This window comes from Saccopteryx bilineata, chromosome 6, assembly GCF_036850765.1.
Source record: "Saccopteryx bilineata isolate mSacBil1 chromosome 6, mSacBil1_pri_phased_curated, whole genome shotgun sequence".
NCBI classification, from domain to species: domain Eukaryota; kingdom Metazoa; phylum Chordata; class Mammalia; order Chiroptera; family Emballonuridae; genus Saccopteryx; species Saccopteryx bilineata.
This window is the reverse complement of record NC_089495.1, coordinates 12,274,315-12,298,550: the sequence shown is the minus strand read 5'-3', so window position 1 is coordinate 12,298,550 and position 24,236 is coordinate 12,274,315. Positions and strand designations below refer to the sequence as shown.

Below are 24,236 nucleotides of genomic sequence, written 5' to 3'. Positions count from 1 at the left end.
CTCAGGCGCTAGTGGCTCTGGTCGCAACATGGCGACGCCCAGGATGGGCAGAGCACCGCCCCCTGGTGGGCAGAGCGTCGCCCCTGGTGGGCGTGCCGGGTGGATCCCGGTCGGGCGCATGCGGGAGTCTGTCTGACTGTCTCTCCCTATTTCCAGCTTCAGAAAAATGAAAAAAAAGAAAAAAAAATGTTTATTGATTTCAGAGAGAAGAAGCTGGTGTTTCTCTCTCTCTCTCTCTCTCTCTCTCTCTCTCTCTCTTTCTCTCTCTCTTTTGCTAAAATCAATAGAGAGAGGAAGCAAAAGAGAGAAAGCGACAGAAACATTGAACTGTTCTTGCATGTGCCCTGACCGGGGACCGAACCCGGCAGCCTCTGTGTTTCCGGATGATGCTCTAACGGTTAGAGTCTAACCAACTGAGCTATCCAGCCAGGGCAACGAACACTTTTGACCTCACAGTCCCTGGGGTCAGAAGTCAAGCGTGGTTTGGTTGGATGGTGTGGCTCAGGAGGCTGCAGCCAAGATGCCATCCAGGGCTGCTGTCATCTGAGGGCTTGACTGAAGGCTTCCAAGATGGCGCGCTCGCGTGGCTGTTGGCAGCAAGTCCCAGTCCCTTGTGAGGCGGGCCTTTCCATCAGACCGCTTGACTGTCCTCATGACACAGCAACTGGCATCCCCCGTGATCGGTGATCTGAAAGAGAAAACAAGGAGACGCCACAGTACTTTTTCCTCCTGCACGTGGAAGCCACACCCTGCCAGCTTCACCACACTCTGTTCATTAGACTGAGCTCTGAGTCGGGCCTTACTCCAGGGGAGGGAAATGAGGCTGCACCTCCTGGAGGGAAGAGTGTCAAAGAATTCAAGGGTATATTCGCAAACCCCCAGGACGCTGTTGGATGCACTTCTCCATCTGGGATGCCCTGACCTCCCCCACACCCACTCTCTGCTGTAAATTCTTCAGCACCCCCTTAAAGGTTCCTCGCCCACACGGTACTTTCTCTCCAGTCCTATCAAGGTCCCCTGACACAGGCTCCTGAAAGAACAGCCCGGGTCAGTGTTTTTGAAACTTCAGGTTTTGACCCATTAGTATAACTTGGTCAATGTTCTTAAATAGATGAGAAAAGGCATGCGTGCATCCCACACAGTAAGGCTAAGTTTCATGGAACATTGATTTCAGTATAAGTCATTCATTTGCTTAAATACTTGTTGAGGACATTCAACGTGCCAGGCACTGTTCTGGACACTTGGGATGAATAAGTGAACAATGTGGACAAAGATCCCTGCTCTCCAGGAGTTTGTGGTCTGGTGTAAAGATTCAGATCATAAAAATAGACATAACGAACTCAATTATTTAGTATGGCCAAGGCTTGATGGAAAAGGTGAAGTGGAGCGATGTCAGGGGGTTCAGGAGTCAGAGGGGTGTTAGCTGTAATTATAAATCTTTATTATATGCGGCTTAAGTGTCTGTTTGTTGCCGATAGTTTATTGGTTGCTTGCATAACTGTACTAGCCAATGGGGTGAAGTTGCCACGGCATTCAAATAGTCCCGCCTTCTGGCATGCCACCTCACAAATTGAGGTTAAAGATTGGAGCAATTATTATGCTGTTAAGAAATCTTAACACCAGAAGGGGTCTTTCAATGGTACAAGACTAGAGGTTCTCCAATTGAAAAATAATGTCATAATAGCTAAGTCTTTGACTGGCTCCTCTAAAGGTGAAATATTAATACATGTCATTCCAAGAATTGATTTGGCTCCATCTCAAACAGGGTTGCCGTTTCAATTGAGACGTAGACAATTTCCTGTAAAACTTGCCTTTGCTATGACCATCAATAAGTCTCAGGGCCAAACGCTTAAGCGTGTTGGCATTTTTGTACCTGAGCCTGCATTTGGACACGATCAACTTTATGTTGCCTGTTCAAGAGTTCTTGAAAGAACGAACGTAAAATTAAAAATAACTGATGGTCCTCTGCAAGGCGAGCTTAAAAATGATGGAAAGATCTACACAAGAAATGTTGTGTACAAAGAGATCTTTGACATGTGAATTAACATTTTATTATTTAAATCACCTTTATTTATTGAGCTAGCCTTGGCTCTTAAGAAATGTACCGCCAGTGGTTTCCTTCATTGCACTCTAAGCAATTAAGCAAGTAGAAGAGGGAAACCCCGTGGGGCAGTAAGCAAAGGGGCGTCCTCGCCACCTGCCCTGAGTAATTCAGTTTGAATTAGCAGACATCTTTGCACAAATCATTTTAATTACAATTTATAATATCTTGAACAGCGGTCATTTCGTATGACCGCCGGGCTTTCTAGTGTAGTAAATAAGTGGGCCTTCTTGAGAAAGAGGCAAATGGTATGTGCATACAAGTACATATGTGTGCATGCGTGTGTGTCTGTGTGGACCGAGTCGACTATAAAATCAAGTGATTTATAAAAGTCGTTGCCACGAGACCACAGTGTGACCCAGACACAACGGGAAGGGAGAAGAAGTCAGGAGGAAAAGGAAAAGGAGAGTTCTTTCTTCTCCTGAGCTTCCAGCACCAGCGTGGGGAGCCCTTTAATGAAGAATGCGGTGGGGATCCTCCTCCATACCAGCACCTTTTAAACTCGCAAGGTCCAGCAAGTTCGCCAGTAATGAGCTATAGTGTGGGTCACGTAAAGAACAAACCCTGTTCTGGTGGGGACGCATGCGCCGGTTCCAAATCCTGATGGGGTCAGACGTGGAGGAAGAGATCCAGGGAACTTTCTGGAAATCGCAGTTATGAAGAAGACTGTGTGGGGAACGGGATTGCTATGGAGAGGGAAGAGTCGTGCCAAGCCCCGGCAGAGAGGAAATGACGGCACAGAGAGAAGACAAACACTGTGGTTCTAGATTGCGGGTGGTAAAGCGCGAGACCAGAGCCAGCCTGACGTTAATACCCATGTCAAGGGATTTGGACTTGACCCCCAGCGCAATGTGGTGCCATTGAAGGATTTTACACCCAGAGAGATTTGTATTTCAGAATGTTGGCTCTGGCAAACGTGAATAGCGCGGATCTTCAAAATGCAGCGTCAGCAACTTAGGAGGTGTGCAAAACAGTCTGCCAAAGAGTGGAAGGAAAATATTAGATCCACTCTTCCTGAAAAAATGTATTAAGCTTTTCCATTTAATATATACATAATCTATTTCATATTTAATCTACATAATATATAAAATTAACATTTATTTAATCTGCATCGTAGACTTAATAGATTTGGGCGTATAATTATATTTATAATTTATAAAAATATATATTGGGGATACATACGCAAAAAATTTTTGATAGGAATGTGCAATCAAAGAGACCACAGATACAGAAGACGATTTGGAAGGAAGCTCAGAACGTCCTTCCCCCCTCCCAGCTCTGTGAAGGAATTCTCCAGCCAGGGACTTGTTCGCAGCCGATGGGCCACTCGGCTCAATGAGGTAAAGACTCAGGAGAGGATTTCATGGCTACCATCCCAGTTCTGGTCCCAACAGAGCTGTTTCCAGGAGGAACCCTGGCCATCCAAGCGGAAAAGACAGCAACAGGAGGTCCTGGCAGAACCCTGGGGAGGTAAGCTGGCAGCGCCGTTTGGCAAACACCTTCAAGGTTGAAAGAGCCTCGGTTTTGGCTGCTGTTCAACGACAAGTTTGTGCAGAGGCACAGAATAAGGCCTCTGCACAAATGTAGAGTTTGACCTTGAACTATATTCTTTTCTAAGAGGCACTGCTAACTATTATAAAGGCTGTTGTCATGGTTACTTATGGTTAGCCGTTCATTGTGATAATGAAGCGTTTTGGCCGCCCAGGCTGCCCTGCTTGGGGAGAGAGATTTTCCACGTCTAAACTACTCCTACGCATTGGATGACCTCTCTCAAGAGAGCGCTTAAGATATGAAAAGACTGTTTAATTATATGTGCTACTTGTGCCCTGTGACTGCATTGCCAATGCGGTGCGTTTGAAGATCCTAGTTGCTTATTTGAAGCTGTTTGTATTGTTCCCACTTGGTATTTACTTTTCCCTTAGCTTTAAATGGAGCGTACGTACAGTAAGACTTTGCAACCAATTTTTGTTTATGGGCGCATGCCCTTTTTAAAACTCTGCTCTGTGTACTATATATTTTCAGCCTGTTTTAATCTTTTACAATCTTCCTCACTTGCCACGAAATAATTAATAGTTGTCAAGTACACACTGAAGTTTTTCAAATGTCAGTCTCTTTCAGAATACAATTTCAGTAAAATGTAACCATGGACTAAGGCAAGAACTTAGATATTACAGTTTTGCAAATTTTTATTTTGCTCTTACTACAAAGTCATTGAACATCACTTCATTGTTATCCAGTGGTTCATTATTACATGTGACAAAAACCCATGACCACTGGTACTAGCTAAATCTGAGGGTAGGAGTATCGCTTCAAGAGAAGGGGACCTCAGAACGTCTGGATGCTACTTGGTTTCACTGAAATTCCTTAGAGGTTGTTTAGACTAGAATGTGACAGTGGAGGAAAATCAAGAGCTGTTCCTCACGTTAAATCAGCAGAATTATGTTGTATTGAACTTGGAAGGCGAAAAGGGATAGGTTGACAACACCGCATAGGTTCCTGCTTGTTCACCAGCATGGTGGGTCCTGTCTCTGAGCTGGGGAGCAATGGACGAGGACCAGCCTTGGCTAGAAAGACAACAAATTCAGTCTTGAAACTGTGGAGCTTGAAAAACTTTTGAGACATGCAAGTAGAGAAGTAAAGTAGGCAAGATCTGGAGGTGAGAAGAGAAGCTTGGGCTAGAGACATCACTTTGGGGGCCATTAGAATATAGATACTGACTGAAGCTATTGGCGGAAGTGAGACTGACCTAGGAGAGCAGGGAATGAGAACAGAGGTCAGGGCAGAGCATTAAGGACACCTGATATGTAATGGCCAAAGGACGGGAGTTCCAAGAAGGAAAATACATTGTTATCGTGTTAAATGCTGCTTGGCGAGCAGGTGGGTTGAGCACAGAATGATGTGCAGGGCACAGGAGACCCTGACATAAACTACATGGATGAGATGTGAGGGGCTGAGCAAGGAGAGATGAGGAAATAGAAAACAGAAGTCTCTTCACATCTATCAAATAGCTCTGTTGCCGTGAAAAGGACTGAATGAGACCTACAGGAAAGGACAGTATGAGATCAACCGATGGCCGAGGTGGTAATGAGGGCAATGAAATAAAGGAGGAGAGGAGATGCTGCATGTTGAAGACAGATGTTCTGGGAGGAATGTGAATATAAAGAGGAACAAAGGGAGAAATTACAGAACATGTTGTAAATGTCCAGCTTTTGTTCTGCTGTTTGGCCTCTCACTATCGGCAAGTTTCTGTCTCCTGGAGCCCTGGGTAGAGAAGCAGAGAGTGACTTTCTCCAGGTGTTTCCATTCCAGTGTGTTCAGTTGCTTCCTGGTTGAAGGAAGGGTAGGCAAGTCCTAAAATGGACTGGTCTCTTCTGTCCGTCTCGAGCTTTGCTCTTTCCTCTGTGTTCTCTGTTGAGAGGTGACCCTTCTCGTCAAATGTACACATCTTTCTCCTTTAGTGTATGTCCAAGGGAAGTCTAAATGGAAGGCCAGTATCTAGGTCAAGAAGTTCTGCCCAACACGGGAGCCTGCCTGTGCTCAACCCTGCCATCTCCCTCTCTATCCACTCATCCTCAATCCTTCTGCAAACCCTCTCCTTTCCACCTCTGAAGTGCCTTCCAAATCCATTCACTTCTCCCTTAGCCTCCACTGTTTCTACCTTGGGTCACCACTGTTTCTCATGCAATATACACCTGCCTTTAGATTGGCCTCCCTGCTACTCCCACCCCTGTTCTGTCCACTCTCACCCCTCTCTCTTCCCTAGTCTGTTACTCCATGGCCAACGATTCCTCTCCAAAATGCAAATCTGATCATGCCAGCTCACTGCTCAGCTATGCAGTGGCTCCTCACCACCCTAAGTGGAGAGCCCCAACCTCTTACATCTTGAGCACCAGGCCTTTGGTCTGTCCTGTTTTGCCTCCCCCAGCATTTACAACTGAACCTTCTCTTCCCTCCTCTCATCCTGCCTCTCTTTCCCCTCAAGCCTTTCACTATCTCCTCCCTCTTCCTGCCCCATTTGCTGCACAAATTCCTAATTCTAGTCTCTGTTTAGACACAGAGCACTCCAGAATGCCTTTCTGAACCCAATCACTTCTTTGGACTCAACATTTTTTTTTTCTCTAACCATTGATGCCAGAAAAATCTTTATCAGATCTTACTTGGGTTGAAAGCTCTCTCACTGTCAGGATTATGTCTATTTTGCTCAATGCTATATTCCTAAGCACAGTGATCGGACTATACGAAGTTTTCTAAAACATTTGATTGAATAAGTGAATGATCAAATGAACTATCAATGCAACCCACAGATTTTTGGGACTTAATAATTAGATTTGGTTAATGTTCCAGATTTGATCAAACTTGGGGAAAGGACTGACAATGCATTGAATCGTATTAATCAAAATAACAATTCATTCATTTCAGTACGAAATATAACTGACAAGTGACCCCCAAGTTCATGTAGGTCATGGAAAACCAAATCACAGAATATTTTTTGATCAATATAGATTCAGAGAAAGGGAAGTTATGGTTCAAGTGTTTAATAGCATATGGATGTGATTGTCTCATTTCCTTCATTTTTATAATTGGCTGGTCCACCTGCCAGGTGTTGACCCTGCATCCTGTCCCTGGATGGCACTGCTGGCACCAGCCTTTCTGACTGTTGTTTTTTGACCCTCTTTGCTGCCCCCCCCATTATAGCGGCACATTTAGATAAGCAAACATCCTCTGTTGTGTTATTAGAGTCTTTCACCAGACTGAGTCCTCAAAGAGATTTGCATATCTCTGTTCTAATCCCTTGGAGTTTTTATTTTTCCTTCATTCTCACTTGATATTTTTTTCCTCATTTCCAAGTCCCTGGTGGTGACATGCCCCAAGTAACATTTTCCACTGGAGCATTCTGAGCTTGTGCTAGTGATTGGTGGAGCTAGAGATTGCATTAGGTAATTTACCGGGTCATTGACGTTTGAAATTGAGGGCTTCTTAGCAATGATGCTTGAAAAGAGAAAAATATTGAGTCGAGCAGACAAGACAAGCATTAGAACAGCTTTTGAGGGTGAAAACGGCAAGATGGCTTGAGACCACACAGCACAAAGACAGGCTGGTGACAAAGAGCCAACCCTCTGAAGCTAGAGGATGGTCGTTTTATTTTATTTTTTGAGCCAAAGTCCATTGAGGCATTTTATTTGCATGTATGTATTACACCTCCAGAGAAAGAAACCCAGGATTTTCCCTCCCATGTGTTTTTGTCTTGCTTCTTTATGGTTCAAGATGCCCGCCGAGGTTTTCAGTACAATGAAACCAAATGGATGGGAAGGAAGCACAGTGTTCGGCCATTTTTCTATATAATGGTGTTTGAGTTGCACATCAAATCTAGGGCTGATGACTCCACACTCGTGTAACCCACCCATGAGGTTCACAACAATTTTCCCAGCTCTATGATCATCAATAATTTCAAATTCACTAATGTAACATGCTTCACCGTCACAGAAACTGGAAGATGACTTCAGAGCACAGCCTAGTAAGAGCCTGACGTTTACCTCTCTTTCTGGCATTTTCTGGATACTCTTGAGCGCATCAGCAAGACAGCCAGCCATGTGCACCATTATGGCAGCACGGAAAGATGGTGGAAAGACCTAGAGGATGGTTATTTTAAAAAAACTATACTTTAAGAACTTCACGTTTTAATATCTTGTTATTTGTATTTTTCTATAATCATTTCTTCTTATTCTCCCTTAATGTTTGTAAGTTCCTCTTGTACACACTAAACAGTCTCTAATTGTCCTTATGCTAACAATAACTCATTCACATTTATGTGTTTAGTGTATTGCCATCTACTAAAATGACAGTTCCAGGAGGGACAGAATCTAGGAGTCTGCCTCATTCATCCCGGTTGCACAGGATCTAGAAGAGAATCCAGCTCAGCAAAGATGCTGCATTAACTCTCATCAGATGAATGGATGAATGAATGCATGCTCAGGGGAGTCAGAGAAAGATTGTTTTAGTCGAGGTTGGGGTAGAGTTCAGACTCTGTATGGTCTGTTTCGGTGGTCCAGATTGGGAGGTGATAGAGGCAGTTAAACTGAGAAAGTCCACTGAGAAAGTGCGGCCCCAGAGGAAAGAGGAGACACGTTCCAGAAACAATTCATCCCAGACCAAAGGTCATCCTCCAGCGCTGTCCTTGGCTGAAGCCAGTGCCCTGCATTATTAACATGAGAGAGGTTCTCGTACAAGAGCCCCTGTGGCCAAATATAGTTTCAGAATAGAAATACCTAACCTGAACCCGGAAGTAAACACTGAAGGACCATCTGGTATTTAAAATTATTCATTTATTTATGATAACAAAATGTTACATCAAGTATTTACTTTTTAACCCACAAATAAACCAATAAAGAACTAAAGAAAATCAGAAAAAGTGATAAGGGAGACAACGGCTTTCCTAACTTGACCTCCTGACCCTCAGATGTGAACTGCTCTTTAACCCTGTTTTCAGCTTTAACGACCAACAGCCCTCTCAGTCCTCTTAGCGCCCTCCTCTTCCTACGGCTGCATCAGACGGCTCTGAAGATGGATTGCGTGAGCACCCTGTCAGAATGTTTTACGGAATCATCTTGGTACAGTATGTTCTTGTCTCTTGACAAGTAAGGCCATGTTTTTAAAATTTCTGTCGAAGTCCCTGCTTTAGGGGCTCAGTGTCCCAGGGCCAGCCTTTCTCACAGTTTGACGCCGGAAAGAAGTTTGTCTCTAAAAGAGCTGGCGACTTTTTAAATGTCAAATAACAAAAAGACACATAAATCATCATTTGTTCTTGGCTGCCATGAAACTCAGAGCTAAATGTTGGGCTCAATTAAAATCGCCCTTAGCTTAGGCTCAGGACACCTTGAATTGGAAGTATTCAGACTGCATGCTTGAATGCCTGTGACTTCCATGCTGTAAAATCATGGGAGTGTGGAACAATAAAGATGTTATTCATGCCACTTGGTCCTGTTCCGCAGTGAGCTCCGGGGAGAACCCAGTCTGCAACTATTTTGTTTCCTCAGTCTCTTATGGAAGCTCATTAACTACTGTCCCATCCACTGATGCAAGTCAGCATTCGGAAGAAGGTATGTATGCTATGGGGTACTGTGCTTTGTACAGTATTTGTATTTTAAAAATAAATTAGATAACATATTTACACTTAAAATTATGTGTTTTTTTAAGATCTGAAGAACATGGTAGTGGTTACTGGCACACATTGTGGTTGGATGCTACTCTCTCCCCTTGTGTGAGGTGTATATTTATGTACACAATTATGTCAGGTTCCAAAAGACAGGAAGGTCACATTTCAGGGAAGTAACCCTTCACCAATCTGGAAACTAAGCTGTACAATTATCTCTCTCCTTCACCACATGATTCTTATGAAACTATCCACATTTTAATCATTCTTTATGTAGCTTTGATTGCAAATTCTTGGAAACTTCTTGAGTAGTCTGACTTTACATGACTTTAAAACAAAATTAACTCTGCAGAAAGCACATATCAATTAAGCAAAAGCTTCACAGACTGAAGTTAAAATATTTTGGTGTTGAAGTTTTGTGGTAGACAGTTCTGTGGCTTACTAATCATTAAAATAGTGATTTATTTCTATACTTATTAAGTACCTATTATTTCTTGTAGGTCTGATTAAGCTCAGAGGTGAAGAGAAACAGTCAGGTAATAGAATATTCTGGGAAAATTCTTTCAAAGCAAAACAGATATGAATTATATAGGCTTGAGCTTTGGTTTGGCTGGTGTTGGATTTAGATGAAGGAAAATAAGGAAAGAATCCTTGTTCAACCCAGAGAGGAGCATTAACAGAGTTTACATAAAGGACATCAGTACTGAGATGTGGCCTGTTCATGCCCAGAAGTGGGCTGAATGGAGATGTCAGGTGGAGAGTTAGAAAGAGAAGGTGAATTCTCCTAACAAAACATAGACTGGGGCCCTGGCCGGTTGGCTCAGTGGTAGAGCGTCGGCCAGGTGTATAGAAGTCCTGGGTTCGATTCCCGGCCAGGGCACACAGGAGAAGCGCCCATCTGCTTCTCCACCCCTCCCCCTCTCCTTCCTCTCTGTCTCTCTCTTCTCCTCCCGCAGCCAAGGCTCCATTGGAGCAAAGATGGCCCAGGCGCTGGGGATGGCTCCTTGACCTCTGCCCCAGACGCTAGAGTGGCTCTGGTCGCGACAGAGTGACGCCCTGGATGGGCAGAGCATCGCCCCCTGGTGGGCGTGCCGGATGGATGGATCCCGGTCGGGCACATGTGGGAGTCTGACTGCCTCCCCGTTTCCAGCTTCATAAAAATGCAAAAAACAAACAAACAAACAAACAAAAAGAAACATAGACTGGAGAGCTGACTCTGGGACCGGGGAGTGGAGGGTTAATCTCTCCAACTGATACACACTGAAGAGCCATTGTAATCTCTTGATCACAGCAGAGAGATAATGGAAAAGGTACTTCAGAAAGAAGCCAATTGTAGAGATAAGAGGCTTGGTAATTACAAGATCAGAATAGGATGTGGAGGTTTCATCAGCATCAAGAGCTATCTGAGCTACAGAAAATCTCTACCCGCTACAGAAAACTCAGGCTTAGATAGAGCAACACAGAGGACAAGAAAAGGAGTAGCGAATGATGATTTTGTTAAAAGGCTAGAGTTCCTAGTATAGCACTGGTGACAAGGTCCCCTTATTCAACATTATTGTTTTTGTCATCATCGTAAGAGTATTTTGCATTGTGCTTTAAAAGAAATAGAAATTGAAAGAATCGTACATCTGTTGTGTACCAGTAGGTAGAATCAGATTTATTTTTTATCTTCCCAATAACCCTAATGGGCAGATAGAGACTCAGAATGGTTAAGAAACACCCATACTCCATCTATATCCATTTAAATGACAGAGATTAGATTTGTAACCAGGTCTGTCTGGCTCTGAAATCCACGCTTTGCCCATTTGGCCTCTGAACTAGGAATCAAAAGACCTGCCGGGTCCTAGAGGAGCAGATGCATAATTGCAACTGGTTTATGCTGTAAACATATCTAAGAAAGTGTCCGTGAGGGGGGCAGTGTTCAACAATGGAACACAGAGAAAAGGGGGTCTGAGAGGCAGAACTGAGAGTGGATTAGCTCTATAAAGCAGAAAGGTGGATGGTTCCAATGGATACACACAGTCAAGTGGTGTCCTTTGAACCCACGTGGTGCTCTGGCTCCACTGGGCTGGGGTGCTCTTTTCCTCACATTTCTACATTTACCCAGAGGTTTCACAATCGGTTTCTCAGGTGCCTTGTTGGACAGGAAGGTATGCTCTTTGGGGAGGAACGAGAGAGGAAAATTCTGGCTCCAGAAAGGATATTATTGCACTTCATAAAGTAAGGTACCAATGATCTTATGTATACTCTGGGCTCTTTTCGATTGTATTAGCATCAGCCATTTTTTCTCTGTGTAGCTAATCAATCTGTCATGTTAGTAAGATAAACTTTCTGGATGTGCCCAAGTAAGACAAAAAATTATATAAGGGAACTACTACCCGTGAGGCCCCTGGGGGCCAGGCTGAAGACCTTCTCCTGGTGACACCTCTCATTTCAAAGTCCAACAATGCGGAGTCCGTATTCCCTAGAAGTGTAGCTCTCTGGCTGTGTCTTCAGTTTCTGAAAACCTTTTCAGTTGTAATTATCCTCATCAAATTTTCTATGGCTAAGAAAGGCCATATGTCAGTTATATTCACATTTCCCATGTGAACAGCCCCATGGTCACACCTGATGTCAGCGGCATGTGGGAGAAGACTTGGCAGGAAAAGTAGCAACTAATTAGGAATAACAATAGAATGGACCACACGAATGTGAGTGTTTGCTTACTTCTTTGTTGAAGATTCAATTCCTACTGACAAAGATAATACTTTCCTCTTGGATACATTCCCTGTTGTTTCTATGAGCACTGGGTTTAATGGCTCATATTAAAGAGAATGATTGTTTTAATTTTAAGGATTTTGATTGACTTCTGTATATAGTCCGCTTTGCTGCATAACAGACAACTCCAAAAGGCTCATTTCATTACAGTAAGAAACACGGTTATACATCGCTCTCCATGTGGTCACGGCAAGTTGCTCTCCATGTCTTCTCAATCTCAGATTATCTATTGTAAATGAGAACATGTGCTATTCACATGAAATGTGATGGTTTTGTTGACTGGCTTGTTTTATGCTGTCAGCAACCCTGATCTGGGAAGGGCCATCAGAGGCAGAGGGCCGAGGCCAGCAATCACAGACAAAGCCTCCGCTAGAACGTGCAAGTCACAACTGCTCCGCTGGCCCAGCCTGGCAACGAGGGCTGGCAGTACACCCTGCCGGCTTATGGGGGGGGGGGTGGCAGCATGAAGTCACATGCAATGAATAGGGAAGACTAATCCTTTTTTTTATTAAAAGGAGGAATGAGCAGTTGCAGACAATAAAACACTAACACAAAATCCATCCGGGTTTTCACTGAGCTTAGTCCGTGATTTGAAGGACTGTTGTTCCACGCGACTTAACGTGTGGCTCCTGTTCTTGCATTTCTAGATTGATCTTCACCTTCTCCAGCGTCAGCTATCACTGCAGCCATCAGCTCTATGTGGACCCCTACCAACTTCACACAGGCACCAACCTACGGGACACGTCCCTCCTCTGAACGTGTCCCAGGAAATGATTATTTGGCATCTCAGAAGATGGTCCCCAGAATCAAAGTTGATAGCAAGCAGAGGTCAAGCTTGGTAACTTGCCTTCATAGTGGCTGTTCCCCTTCCCTGCCTTACTCCTTTACCTCTCTCCTGTTCCTGGAAATTGCACTTCTTTTTTTTTTTTTTTTTGTATTTTTCCGAAGCTGGAAACGGGGAGGTAGTCAGACAGACTCCCACATGCGCCCGACCGGGATCCACCCGGCACGCCACCAGGGGCGATGCTCTGCCCATCTGGGGCATCGCTCTGCCGCAATCAGAGCCATTCTAGCGCCTGGGGCAGAGGCCAAGGAGCCATCCTCAGCACCCAGGCAAACTTTGCTCCAGTGGAGCCTCGGTGGCGGGAGGGGAAGAGAGAGACAGAGAGGAAGGAGAGGGGGAGGGGTGGAGAAGCAGATGGGTGCTTCTCCTGTGTGCTCTGGCTGGGAATCAAACCCGGGACTCCTGCACGCCAGGCCGATGCTCTACCACTGAGCCAACCAGCCAGGGCCGAAATTGCACTTCTGATATAGAGAAGCAGGCAAGCTAAGGTGTTCTATGCTGAATGTTAGAGCACCCCCAACTTCACATGTTGATGCCCTATACCCAGTGTGGCTGGATTCAGAGATGGTATCTCTGAGGAAGTTAGGTTAAAAGAGGTCATACGGGCAGGGCCCTGATCCAGTAAGATTGGTGTCCTTATAAGAAGAGACACCAGAGGACTTGCTTTTTCTCTCCCTCTCCCAGAGCGCATGGTCGGAGGAAAAGCCACGTGAGCACTTGGTGACACGACAGACATTACACGCCAGAGAATCGGCTTCAAAGCGAAACCCACTTTGCCAGGGCCTCAGCCTTGGGCTTCCCAGCCACCAGCATTGTGAGAAATAAAAATCTGTCCCTGAAGCCCCCCAGCCTGTGGTATTTCTTTGTGGCGGCCGAGCAGATGAACGCAGACGGGCATCTCGCACACAGCAGGCATTCCGCACGCAGTGGCTGTCCCCGTACTCTCTTCTGTGCCCACAGCCTTCACCTTCGCCAGCTGCTTTGGGGTCTCAGAATCCCTCTGACAGTGAAAAAGCCAAGACTTAGAGTAATCTGCTTCCTTTCCCCTCTCTCTCTACCTCCCTTCCTGCTCCCCTCTTTTTCTCTCTTCCCTTCTCCCTCCTTTTGCTTCCTAGCTTGTCTAATGTTTTAGAGAAAGTCTGCATCCTTTGCCCTTTTCGACCGCATCTTGCCTTGTTTGCGGAGGTCATTTCCTTCGGGTCACTTCAACCTTACGGATCAAGCGGAGACCCTCCAAGAGAAAAGTGAGTACATTCCAAATGAGGAGGGTCGATGAGAGGCTAATGAAGAGGCTGTTCACAAAGGGACCGCTGAGGTGGAGGGAAACCACAGGAGATCCTGCCACGCCACGTTTGGGTCAGCTGGTCGGGGCGAAGTCCACGCACCAGGAGAGCAAGGGGCCACCTGGAGGGGAGTGTGACCTGGGGACACAGCCGAAGAGGACGGGTGAGCAGAGCACACAGCGACAGAGCCGATTTTTACAATCCAGCAGCACAAACCACTATCACGCTCGTGTAGTCGTTAAATACATGAGAATACACACTTGTCCTCTTCGACGACTTTCACAAATTACCAGCTTAGGGCTCTGTGCAAAGACACATGGGAGGAAAAAGTTGGCCAGTATGATACACCCGCTTAGAGCACAGATGGAGGTGCTCAATGGAAGCTTGTCGCTCTCCTAATGAAGAAGGTTAAGAAAGGTAAGGGTGCCTGCAAGGGAATTCCCGCTCACTATTGTTCTCTCTGCTTAAACATTTTGGTTTTGATGAGAATCTCTAGTTCTGGAGTCCCTAGCTGTCATACACCTACTCACTCGGAGAGCCAACTATGAAATACTAAAAATTGGCAAGTTGAGCAAGCCATACTTCTTTTGAGTCCATTTCAAAAGCCTTCCGAAAATGACCCGTTATAATAAACTCATAAAAATCCATGAACATAGTATGCAAATTGAATTAAAATGATTCATCGTTTTGAGTAAAATTTATGTAAACCTCTATTGATTTTTTTTTTTTAGAGAGAGAGGAGTGAGAGAGAGAGAGAGAAGGGGGAGGAGCAGGAAGCATCAACTCCCATATGTGCCTTGACCAGGCAAGCCCAAGGTTTCCAACCAGCAACCTCAGTGTTCCAGGTCGATGCTTTATCCCACTGCGCCACCACAGGTCAGGCCAATGTAAACCTTTTATGGAAAGTTTATACATAAAATATTGTTTAAATGTGGTAACTGATGCAACTCAGGTTGGGTGTAATTGCAATTTCATTTCATTATGGTTTAGCATACTACTTTGTCACTGAATGATACCTCACAAAAAAATTATTTTTAACAACCCCTGAAAACTAAGCTGTTGTTGTTTGGCAGGTGTAAACTGTGGACAGAGTCTTCCAAAGCAACATTCAGCCACTTCCAGTGGGCTGGCCAGAGTTCCTGCAGGAAATACGGTGACCTTGGGCCTGCGTCCCTCTCCCAGGGAGGCTCATAAATATTGCTAAAAGCAAGACTGAGACACCCATTTTAGAGATAGGAAAAATGAGGCACAATCTAGCTGAAAACTTCGGTCAAAACCCCCCTTCCCTTAGCAATGTCAGCGACAGAATAGAATAGAAGTCAGTATGGAGACTCTGGTTGAGTCAAGACCGTTAGTCTGTTTATCTCTTTGTTCAGCAAATAATTTTTGACTACCCACCATATGCCCAACTCAGCTCTCACTGTTTGGGATGCAGCTGTGAACACAACAAAGTTTCTGACCTCAGAAAGTTCACATTCCAGTTGGGAGGGAAAAGTAATAATAAAAATGTCAGGTGGTGCCCTGGCCGGTTGGCTCAGCGGTAGAGCGTCGGCCTAGCGTGCGGAGGACCCGGGTTCGATTCCTGGCCAGGGCACACAGGAGAAGTGCCCATTTGCTTCTCCACCCCTCCGCCACGCCTTCCTCTCTGTCTCTCTCTTCCCCTCCCGCAGCCAAGGCTCCATTGGAGCAAAGATGGCCCGGGCGCTGGGGATGGCTCTGTGGCCTCTGCCTCAGGCGCTAGAGTGGCTCTGGTCGCAACATGGCGACGCCCAGGATGGGCAGAGCATCGCCCCCTGGTGGGCAGAGCGTCGCCCCATGGTGGGCGTGCCGGGTGGATCCCGGTCGGGCGCATGCGGGAGTCTGTCTGACTGTCTCTCCCTGTTTCCAGCTTCAGAAATATAAAAAAAAAAAAAAAAAAAAAATGTCAGGTGGTGACAAATGCTTTATAGGCAATTTTAAGCACAGCTAAAAGCACAGACATGTGCACCCATGTTCATAACAGTCTTACTCACAATAGCCAAAAGGTGGAAACAAGCCCAGTGCCCATCCCAGGATGTTTATACAAACAGAGTGTGATATGTACATATAAAGAAATACTATTCTTAAAAAGGAGGGAAAGTTGGCCCTGGCCGGTTGGTTCAGCAGTAGAGCGTCGGCCTGGCGTGCTGGAGTCCCGGGTTTGATTCCCGGCCAGGGCACACAGGAGAAGTGCCCATCTGCTTCTCCACCCCTCCCCCTCTCCTTCCTCTCTGTCTCTCTCTTCCCCTCCCGCAGCCAAGGCTCCATTGGAGCAAAGTTGGCCCGGGTGCTGAGGATGGCTCTGCCTCAGGCGCTAGAACGGCTCTGGATGCAACAGAGTGATGCCCCAGAAGGGCAGAGCATCGCCCCCTGGTGGGCATGCTGGGTGGATCCCGGTCGGGCGCATGTGGGAGTCTGTCTGACTGCCTCCCCGTTTCCAGCTTCAGAAAAATGAAAAAAAAAAAGGAGGGAAAGTTGACACATGCTACAATATGGATAAATCTTGAAGACATTGTGCTAAGTGAAATAAGCCAGTTATAATACATAATTTATGATTCCACTTATATGGGGTAGCTCGAGTCATCAAATGCATAGAATGGTATTTGCCAGGGGCTAAGGGCAGGGGGTAAGGAGTCACTGTTTACAGAGTTTGCTGGGAAGATGAGAAAGTTCTGGAGCCAGATGGTGGCGATGGTTCTACAACAACATGGATGTCCTTAATGGCACTGAACTGTGCACTTAAAAGAGGTTAAGGGAGCATTTGAGAGCTTGCTCCCTGGAGTAGGTCATCAGTTTGGCTAAAATAAACTCTTATAACAAAATAGTTAAGATGATCAATTTTATGTTGTATTTATTTTACCACAATTGAAAATCATATTCTAAGAAAGAATACACAACCTCAGGATGGAGGGGTGTGTCTTTTTAGTTTCAGTGGTTAGATAAGGGTTCTCCAGACACCTTACCCACATGGCTGCAGACCCATTTCACACCCGTTTTCTACAACCTTATCAATATTTGGAGCTGGAACAAGATAAATGAAAGAGTATGAGCATTTATTTCTTCTCAGTGGCGGTGGAAAGGAGTTGGCACTTCCTCTTAGACCTTTAGAATGGCGTAGCCTTGGCATCTCAACACCGAAGAAGAAAGGTATCAACCCCCCCCCTTAACAAAATAAAGCCCCGTTTTTCAATGTTGGCAAGTGAGGGTGAAACTCTACCCGGGAGAGGACACTGTGCTTTGCAGGTGTGACTCATCCCAACTTCCCCTCCCCAGAGGATCCCTCTGGTCTGCTTGACTTCAAGGAAGGAAGGGCTCACCTGTTCCTTTTACGCTCTTGAGAGCATGATAGCACAGCTGCAAGAAGACTAGATTGTTTTTATAAGACTGTGCTTACAGATCCAAAAAAAGCACATGACACCCTAACACTAAATTCTTTGGCTTATCAAGTATATCTTTCTCTGAGTGCTTAAAGGCTGCGATCCACCGCCAACCTGCTCTGCAGCTCAGTGGCGCGGGCTCCTTGAAATCTAGAATCAAGAGAGGGCTTAAGTCCACATTTTGAATTGTGCCTCCCGGCTGACAAATGTGCTTCTTCCAGGACAGGGAAAGTGTCGTGATGGCCTCAGGGAAAGCTCCACCCTCTTCACAGAGGGGAGGCTCCTGGTAGCCTCCGCAGGAAAAGCATTCTGAAGTCGACACAGTCAGCAGCGAGGCTGCTGCTCACTGTGGTCCAGCCTGGAAACGTCTCTTCCCCATCACCACACCAACCCAGTCCCCGTTTGTCCTGGGCTTTCCCTTCTCTTAAACTGGAAACTAAAAGATCATCCTGCTTTTCCACGTCCCACCTCCCCGCATCCAGGGAGTCTCCCAGTCCTCCTGTGAATGGACTTTCTGAATCAGTCCGTTCCCCTCGGCCCCCAGTTTCAGTACCTGGTTTCCTGCCTTCATCATCTCTAATCAGGGCGCCACGGTCACCGTCATGGTGGTCTTTCTGCCTCCAGTGTCTCCTACTCCTGTCAGCCTTCCACACTGTCTACAGTGATTCCCCCAAGTCCAGTCTACTCACATCAGTTCGCTAATCAAAAACATTCACTGTCCCCATGGCCGCAAGACCAGTCCTGAGATCCTCACAAACAAGTCTGCACGCACTTGTCTTATTTTCTCCATTCCTCTCAAAAGACGGTACCCTTGAGCCTTCGGAACAACTGTGGGTTTCCCAGAAAGCACAGACTTCCCCGGCTCTCAGAACTTGTTCCAGTTGTTCCTTCTGCCCAGACTCCACATTTTCCACCTGGCACATTCTTAGTGTTCCTTCGAAACCCATCCAATGTTTTTATGGTGTTTTTGTGTGTGTGTCTTTTTTTCTTAATGGTAAATTTCCCTGACTGCCCTCCAAAGTTAGCGGCTCCCTTCTCTGATTCCAAAACACTTTGAATGGAATTTTAATAGCTTCTTTCATATTTTATAGTCACTGTTTTCAATTCTGCCATTCCTCCTCTTCCCCAGATGGTAACTTCTGAAAAGAGAAGACTGCCATTGATCTGTGCATCTTCATCGCTAAGCACAGGGCCCAGACATAAGAGGAGCTCAAGAAATGCATTTGTTCACTCCTTGAAAATGGAATGTCTGGCACGGTGGATAAAGCGTCGACCTGGAATGCTGAGGTCGCCGGTTCAAAACCCTGGGCTTGCCTTCTCTCTCTCTCTCTCTCTCTCTCTCTCACACACACACACACACACACACTCTCTCTCTCTCTCTCTCTCTCTCTCTCTCCTCTCTAAAAAAAAATTAATAAAAAAGTAAAAAAAGAAAAAAAAAGAAAATGGAATGTCTGCTACTCATCAAACCGTGGGCAAGGCGCTGGACGTGCAGCAGTGACAAATACAGATGTGACCCCTGCTTTCCGGGGACTTGAATGATGAACGATTTCAATAAATGTCCTCGGCCTTCTTCTTCTTCTTCTTTTTTAAATCTAGTTTTGGCTTTGCCTAACGTTTTCCCTAATAATACTTGTGCTACTGTTTGTCTCTTAAAACACCAACCCTGCCAGGAATGGTGTTAACCAGCACAGATAAGTATCACTGTGTTGGGCCTGACCAGGCGGTGGCGCAGTGGGTAGAGCGTCAGACTGGGATGCGGAAGAACCCAGGTTCAAGACCCTGAGGTTGCCAGCTTGAGCGTGGGCTCATCTGGTTTGAGCAAAAAGCTCACCAGCTTGGACCCAAGATCGCTGGCTCGAGCAAAGGGTTACTCAGTCTGCTGAAGACCCACGATCAAGGCACATATGAGAAAGCAATCAATGAACAACTAAGGTGAAGCAATGAAAAACTGATGATTGATGCTTCTCATTTCTCTCCATTCCTGTCTATCCCTCTCTCTGTCTCTGTAAAAAATAAATAAATAAATAAATAAAAAGTATCACTGCGTTGGGAGTTGAAGACAGTTGTAGTCCTGACTCTGCCATCCAGAGGCGCGTAGTCTGGCTGAGGAGTAAAATCCCGAAGTGTGGAACGATTAGGAAACAATATAGGAACATAAGTGAGTGCTAACCACTTACCACTTGGCATAGACTGTATATTGTCAGAAGGGGGACAATGAAGTCAGCCATATAATCCGTGCATAATTTAGAACATATGCTGTGCACACCATTGGTGACTTTAGTGCAGCAACAACATAACCTGACACATAAAAAACAAGGCTTTGTTCCCTGTCGTTACAGAGGAATCAAATTTGTGGGAAAACTGACCTGTTCATCGGCTAAGAAAGTGAAGGGGCTACCCTCACAACGGCGGTATATAAAGAGAAACAGAAAAAAATACCACCCCAAACCCGGATTCCTGGACTCCCCAGGGACTGAAAGAACTGGACTCTTATTTATTCATTCATTTTAAAATTTATTTCAAGGAAAGGAATTAGAGAACAGTTGTGGGAGGTGTTCATCCAGGGTCACAAAGTCCTCACTGCCCTCAAAGAAGTCTCATTGTCCAGGGCAGTAAGACACCAGCCACAGCTTAAGTGTACGTGTTCTCCTACAATACGGTTTCCCCCAGACACGCTCTGCGTCTTCTCTCTGCCTGCAATACCCTCTGGGCTAGCAAGCCCAGTCTGCGGCTTGGACAGGAACCGGCGCGGCTCCGAGTTACTGTGCCGGTAACCTCCTCCCCAAGGGGCCAGCGTGGTTCTTCCTGCGGAGCTGGGGAAGGAGACCAGAGCACTGAATGCCATTTCTGAGGTTGCTTGCAGCTAATCCTGCCTCCCGGAAGTCCTCCCAGTCGGGCTGCCCAGAGGTTCGTCCTAACAGAGCCCGCTCTTCCCTGGAGTAAGTCCTCCCACCCTTCCCCTTCTCACCAGCTCTCCCCCCACCAAGGGGTCTGACCACTCAGGACCAGCTCACCTGTGCAGCGCAGAGAACACCGGGCCAGTTACCCAAACATGTCAACCCCGTTTGTCAGACTATTAGACGCCAGGCTACACGGAACAGAAACATCAGTTGTGATTTTAGAGTCACAAAGAATCTATATTTAAATGCCTTAAAAGGCTTCTTATATCAAAAGCTCTCCCTCCCGTCCATTCCACACTGCCATGGGCAACAGCCCCGAGAACTTCGGAGAGATGGTATCAAAGATAGATGTCAACAAAGTCCGGGACACCAAGAAGGGCAGGCTCTCATGCTAACCTGGGCCGGGTTCCATACTTGCAGTTAATGTACTGAACGTTTCCACGTGAGTTAGAGTGAAGAACCCAAGGCTGAGCTTCGGTCTAGCAGGCTCCACGGGGAGGGAGGCGCACGTGGGGACCGCTGGCAGCCACCTCTCCGCCTTGTTTCAGGGACGTAGAACGCTCCATCTGTTAGGGGCTTAATTTTTATTCCTCCCTTCAATACACACTTCCCCCCCCCCCTTTACTTCTGATAATACCACGACTCTATGGGCATTTGGAAACATAATTGTTTTCTTGCAGTAATAGTAACTAGAACCCTCTTTAAAAATCGTGGGGGGGGGGCGGTGGCGCAGTGGAAAGAGCGTCGGACTGGGATACAGAGGACCCAGGTTCGAGACCCCCGAGGTCACCAGCTTGAGCACGGGCTCATCTGGTTTGAGCAAAAGCTAAGGTCGCTGGCTCCAACAAGGGGCTACTCGATCTACTGAAGGCCTGCGGTCAAGGCACATGTGAGAAAGCAATCAATGAACACCTAAGGTGTTGCAATGCACAATGAAAAACTAATGATTGATGCTTCACATCTCTCTCCGTTCCTGTCTGTCTGTCCCTGTCTATCCCTCTCTCTGATTCACTCTCTGTCTCTGTAAAAAAAAAAAAAAAAAAAAATTCCCTTTGAAGGGATTATTCATCTTTTCCATATGTGCTGGCTCCTGAGAGTGGAACCAAAATTCAGATTCAGTCCATGTGCCCCTGGCAAACGTGGGCCTGCCATCACCCGCAAGCCGTGTGTGGTGCGGTGCAGTGCGGTGCGGTGCCGGGAGTTCTCAGCCTCCCAGTTAGTCCTCCAGCTTCGGGTGTGCAATGTGCTGGGGGCCCTTGAGGGGGGCTCTGCAATCACACACTCAGCCCATCTTGGAGATGACATTTTATAGGCAATGCTGATTGAAACACCTCCTCCGATAGAAAGGTCAAAAGATATCTTTTCACTTTGAGATGAGTAGACACATATTCCTGGACGGTCCAAGCCGAAAGGGGTTCCGGAAGTCATCCAGCGTGGCCCCACCTTCCGCAGGTGAGAGGACCGGAACCCCCAGTGGCCAGTGGCACCGGGATCCGTCTAAGGCCGGATAGCTCCGAGGGCCCCACCGCCCCACGCCGGCCCAGGGGGCTCCCAGCTCTAGTCCGGGGTCATCCAACAACCTGCAGAACATTTGCCCATTTCGGGAAAATATATTTAAAATTTACACGTGAAATGACGGTAGGCGTAAATAAATAAGGTTTAATTTTTCTGGCCTTTTTAAGCTGTCACTTTACAAAAATTAGTTCTGTATGAGTAGGTAGTATAAAACACAATACTGTACAAGATTCAAAATATGTAAAGGCGTACGCAGTGAAAATACATCTCCTTCCCACTCCCGACCTCCAGGCCTTTGGTCTACTTTCCTAGTGACAACAGGTGACACTAGTTTCCTGAGTATCCTTTCAGACAAATACTAACAGCAATCTTTTTTTTTATCACTAATTTTTCAATTACAGTTGACCCATACAATGTTATATTAGGGTCAGGTGTACACCCCAGTGATTAGACATTATATATCCCACTAGGTGATCATCCCAATAAATCTCATCCCCATCTGCCACCATACGCAGTTATTACGATATTACTGACTCTATTCCCTGTGCTGGACTGGACATCCCATGACTACTCTGTAACAAACAATTTGGATTTCGCATCCCTTCAACTTTTCACCCATCCCCCCACTCTTTTTGAAGTATTTAAAACGCACTTTTGACACTTTTTTCCTGTGTCAGAAACCCCTTCCTGGACACTGGTCAAATATTACTTAGAGTTGCTGTCTAGGTAATTTCTTGTGAGGGTCAGCAGAGAGGATTTGAGAGGTGGTGTGGCAAAGTGGGTAGCTGCCCGATGGCTGTGTTCTTTCAATACTTGTCTCTAACATCTACATTTCTCCCCTAAAGTTTCTGTGTCCACAAGCAAGTGAGCCCACAGAATGAAGAGCTTACAGCTGGCTGTCCAGAATTTGCAGCTTTCAATGACCAACATTTAGAATAATCACCAGAGAGCCAGGTTTTTACTTCTGAGAGACGAAAGTTCATGGCCTTGTCTTTTTCAGATAATTCAAGTCATAAAGTAATTAAAGGAAGAAATCAAGGGCCAACTCTGTGGTATTTGAAATTTCTCTAATATTTGAGCACCTGAACAAACACTCCCTACCCCAACCCCAACTGTTGCAGATCCGGTCTGCTGTCTGTGCTGAGACTATTAAAACAGACTCCCTTTTGTTATCTCTGCATTATCCAGGTCCTGGGGCTGATTCCTACTGGGCAACCAGGAAAGGGTTACTAAGCAAATTCAGAGGTGACAAGTACCACACACAACGAGTTTAGATTTCACTGGGCTGATACAGACAATGAGATGCCATTGCAAAATTCGACATAGAGGAGATATTTGTGTGTATACACATACATAAAGCATGCGTTTAAATTGTTCAGGTTGCTATGCAAAGAATGGTTGTAAGGGACCAAGAGACTTTGTACTAGGAGCTGAGAGATGATGGAGGGTGGACTATGATAGGAGTGGAAATGGAGAGATCCGGATGGTAAAGGAAAGAGAAATTAAAGATAATCCCTAGATGTTCGGTCTCCGCTACTAGATAGCTAAAGTCTTATCTTTTTATTATTTTTTTTATTTTTATTTTTTTTTGGTATTTTTCTGAAGCTGGAAATGGGGAGAGACAGTCAGACAGATTCCCGCATGCGCCCGACCGGGATCCACCCGGCATGCCCACCAGGGGGCAATGCTCTGCCCCTCCGGGGCATCGCTCTGCCGCGACCAGAGCCACTCTAGCGCCTGGGGCAGAGGCCAAGGAGCCATCCCCAGCGCCCGGGCCATCTTTGCTCCAATGGAGCCTTGGCTGCAGGAGGGGAAGAGAGAGACAGAGAGGAAGGGGGGGCAGAGAAGCAAATGGGCGCCTCTCCTATGTGCCCCGGCCAGGAATCGAACCCGGGTCCCCCGCACGCCAGGCTGACGCTCTACCGCTGAACCAACCGGCCAGGGCCTAAAGTCCTATCTTGAATTGGGATCGGATATGGGAAGAAACAGGATTTGGGGGAGGGTGTTGAAAGCTGTGCTTGAGCCATCTGAACCCTTAGGGATCATGTAGACGAACTGACTTCAAAGAGACCTCACTGGTTCCTTCTCCCCACCTTGTCCGCTGGCTCTTCCTCCTCCCCTCCATCTCATCACCTCGGAGGACCCCAAGGTGTAGACCTGCTCTCTGTCCCAGTCACCCCCTGCTCACTGCCTCCAGTCGTGTGGCTTTAGCCACTACCTATAGCCCACGTCTCCAGGAGTTCATCTCCAGGTCAGAACTCAGCCCTGCAATCCCAGCCCCCTACCCA

The 24,236-nt window shown here is 46.3% G+C and overlaps 1 long non-coding RNA gene and 1 pseudogene across 1 annotated transcript; one reads left to right on the top strand and one right to left on the bottom strand.

Moving 5' to 3' along the window:
- Positions 1-501: 501 nt before the first annotated feature.
- LOC136309257 (small ribosomal subunit protein uS8-like) lies at positions 502-7,701 on the bottom strand (annotated as a pseudogene).
- Positions 7,702-8,920: 1,219 nt separating this feature from the next.
- Positions 8,921-13,648, top strand: LOC136307616 (uncharacterized). The gene is made up of 3 exons (XR_010725966.1): positions 8,921-9,198; positions 12,656-12,846; positions 13,537-13,648. It is a non-coding gene; the product is annotated as an uncharacterized lncRNA (long non-coding RNA).
- Positions 13,649-24,236: the final 10,588 nt, after the last annotated feature.